The sequence below is a fragment of the Plutella xylostella genome, chromosome 17 (genome assembly GCF_932276165.1).
Source record: "Plutella xylostella chromosome 17, ilPluXylo3.1, whole genome shotgun sequence".
Taxonomy (NCBI): Eukaryota; Metazoa; Arthropoda; class Insecta; order Lepidoptera; family Plutellidae; genus Plutella; species Plutella xylostella.
This window is the reverse complement of record NC_063997.1, coordinates 11,248,051-11,251,946: the sequence shown is the minus strand read 5'-3', so window position 1 is coordinate 11,251,946 and position 3,896 is coordinate 11,248,051. Positions and strand designations below refer to the sequence as shown.

The window sequence follows — 3,896 nt, the reverse complement described above, 5'->3', positions numbered from 1 at the left end:
AAATTGAAAGTTCCTACTCTCTTGTAACAGACAAATCCACCCCAATATTCCATCGATACCAAAACATCAAAATACCGCCATCTAGTTTTTTTTCTTCAACCTAATACACTATTTATTTTATCAAATATGTCTAACTACTACTTCTACTTCAACTATTTTCTTACCCTCCGTAACTACATAAGTCGGAAATAATGTTACTAGGTAACTAAAATATTTCTGAGATATTACAACTCTCCCTCACAACCCCTATTTGAAAAACACGGTCTCCATAAATCCTTTATTCTTTTCTATTCTAGGCTGTTTGTGTAAATGTGCCTTACCTGTCTAACTGTCAAATTTATTAAAAAACTAACCTGTCAATGTCAACCTGACATAACCTTAACCTGTTTGGCTGTTTTTTTTTTCGCACTAATCAAAACAAAAGCATGCGTCGTTGTGTTCAACAACATCGATTGCACGAAGAAATCTAAAGTTTACCCGATTAAACTTACGAAACTCTAAAATAATGAGTGAATCTTACAGGTAAGTGTCATTATTCTTTCAAATACCCTGTATGCATGTTACTAAACTAAGTCCTCATGCCCAAATTATCGTGATTCAAAATAAACAACCTCTGAATTGTTAGTTATTTATACATACAATAGCTCTGTTTTACGGATCTTGTGTTTATAATAGACCTATTGTTATAAAAATCTAACTCAGTTAAATATCCCCCATACAGTTTTGAATTAATACTGACAAGATTAACCAACTTATTTTAACTTATTGTCAACCCCTCACCTTTTAAATAAGTACCTATCCTAATCATTTGGTCTCCAACTCCTATATTTACATAATTTTATTTGAATTATACCTATATCATTATTTGTTTTATTTCAGGACCAAACATAACAATGCAAACCCAACTACACTCTTTGTTGAACTAAAACCCATGATAAACCACTGATCAAACCATCCACTGTGACAAAACATTCACAATGCCTCACTACTTATAGACCAAAGTTAATGTTCTTCGATAAGTAAGTACCTATTTCTTTTCTACATGATGTTGTAATACAGTTTTATTTATACTACCTGTACTTAGACTTTGTTAGACTGCTATGAAAATCATAGCCCTGTAGATCCAATATTGATTACCTACCATAAAACCATTCCCTAAATATATTATCCTATTAGTCTACTTAAGTTATATTGAACTAAATAGTCATTTCCTGATTTTTTTATAATTATGTAAATCATCACAATACCTAGCTTTTCTAATTAAATTCTATTCTTCTTTCCAGGATATGACATACTTTTTGAATGCTGATGATGATGATGATGTTCTATATTTGACAACCAAACTCTGAGACTATACATATACTATGAAGTAAACATCCTGACTCAGGTGAAGAAGCGGATTGCAACGGCACTCAAAATAGGAACAACTAAACTACCCGCATAATTCTTAACTTACAAAGAATATAATGATACTAAATGAGGTCCAAGCCTACTTTACCTGGTCTAACACTTTATCAACAACAGTAACTTGCTCTATATTAATTGTTTTCTAAATTTATTGTTATGTCTGACCGCTACCCTTTCATTGCATTTTTTTTTAATTATTATTTTTTTTCAAATGAGATTATTGTTATATTTTCTTTTCTTCATTAACTGTAACTCATACTTGTATTTGTTTAGGGAAATGTCTGATAAAATCTGCTACTAATTGGCTCTCTGGAATCTGATAATTAGACATTTGGGCTTTTCCAGTTACTCTAAGTTAGGATGTTAGCATAGATGGTGTTACAGTTCTATCCCAACTCCTATGATCAATGTTGTATAATATATCTACTCTTTCAAACATTCAAATATAATAATTTTAGAGCCTAGTTTTTAAGCACCTAGTCGATGACAAGCAAAGATCCGATCCAGAAGCACAATCAACCACATCAACAAACCAAAGAACCCGCACAACAAAACTCATACAACCAATACCAAACTGAACCAACCCAGCCAAAAGGATGATTAATAATTATAGACTAGTTGCTATAACTACCGATCCCCCCCCAACCAGGCCAGTCCAATCCAGCACCAATCATACAAGCCCCGCCACGCAAACTCCTCGATCCACCGATGCAGCCGACCGCACCTCCAGACCAAAATCCCCACCCCTCATCTACCTGGGCCAGAAAGTCTATATCTAATCTAATAATTTCAGATTGTTCATAAGGACTAAAATTCGCCGCGTTTTCGTTACATTTGTTTTTTTTTTATATAATTTTTGATTTTAATAAAAAAAATCTGCTTTTACCTAAAATAAGACCATATCATTATTTTACCTACAACCCCTATTCACTTAAAATTCCCTAATCAGCTACATAATCAGAGAGACCGTTCATAGTGATTCAGAGCAACACTAATATGACGTACCTATAGATAAATCAGCCTTTATACAATTATGTTTTATGTTAATCTCTTTAAAGGTAAGTAACTTATTAAATTTCATAAATAATGTCCTGAATAAGAATCCATTATATCCAACCCCTGATGATGATTATTATTGTTTCCTCTCACTCCACAAGGAGCTTAGTCTTATACAACCCCTAATCTTTTATAATTCTGTAATGAAATACATAACATTACTACAACCCCTCCTTATTAAGTAAAATTTAATAAATGAATTATTTTCATTTTCCTCATCCTAACTTTATTAACTACCTACCTATCTATCAAATGCTTCCCTAATTACGCTCCGTTCCAATACAAAACCTAGCCTCTTGCGCTTCCTTTTTCATGACAAATAGCTCTCTCGTTTATAAGTTCGATCACTCCACGGCAACAAATTGTGATTATATCAAGGATATAATCACTTTCCTACCCCTAGTATGTAACAAATCATTACGAACAAAACGCAAGAGACTTATTATAACGTAAACATACTGAGAGTATTAGTGAAAAATTATAACTTGCAGTGATTTTCATGTAATGTAAAATAATGCACACAGCACACTGCCAAATATTATACTTGTCTGTGACGCAATAAAAGTTACTCTGTTAAAAAAAAAACCTTTTGTCTTTTATTGTTTGTGGTGCAATACTGCATAAAGTTTTTCCGACTAAAAACAAACTTTTGAAACTTTCTTCGAGCCATAACATTAAAAGAAATGCCTTTATGTGAAAACTGCCATATTGAGTAAATATTTACTTACTAATCGCAAAGACAAACAACAAAACTTAATGTTTTTTTCGAGACAAACGTAAGTTACCTATATACTATGCAAAAGAGTGTTCAATATTGTGATTTATTTGTAAATAAGTACTATCTTAATCAAATTGGCTTGTAAAATTTCAGATAAAAGAACAGAAAACTAGCTGCCTGACATCTAACATGAAGAGATGAAGCAAATTCCCTAATATCCTGGTCTTTCGGTACCAAATTGTAACGTTTCGCCCTACCGCCTGCCTACTTAACTCCTACCTATTGGAATTACTAAGAAGATATTTGAAACTACAACAAAACTTACTTGAGTGAAATAAAAGTGAAACAAATACTGCTTTGAATTGGCCATGAAACATCCAGGGAAACCCCCTACGTTGTGTTGTAACCCAATAAACGAAAGAATAGTGAATTAAATAAAACTATGACCTAGAATTGATTACATACATCCTACCTGTCTATAATTATTGACCTATATACTTACTACAACTTTGACGTATTACTTTTATTTGTATGATAAATACATATTTACAGGTAAGTACATAAAGATAATAATATAGATAATAATGTTTTTTGGTGTTGGTTAATAAGGGAAGCCCCTCCATACGCTTTGTAGGCCTTGATCACTACACCCGATTGAATCAATATATAAGACTCTAAAATAGATAAATAATAGCAAATATTCAATCGGAGCCCT

General features: G+C 32.3%; 1 long non-coding RNA gene across 1 annotated transcript; it reads left to right on the top strand.

Moving 5' to 3' along the window:
• Positions 1 to 413: 413 nt before the first annotated feature.
• Positions 414 to 2,165, top strand: LOC119692306. Its single transcript, XR_007267250.1, has 3 exons — positions 414 to 522; positions 880 to 1,019; positions 1,284 to 2,165. It is a non-coding gene; the product is annotated as an uncharacterized LOC119692306 (long non-coding RNA).
• Positions 2,166 to 3,896: the final 1,731 nt, after the last annotated feature.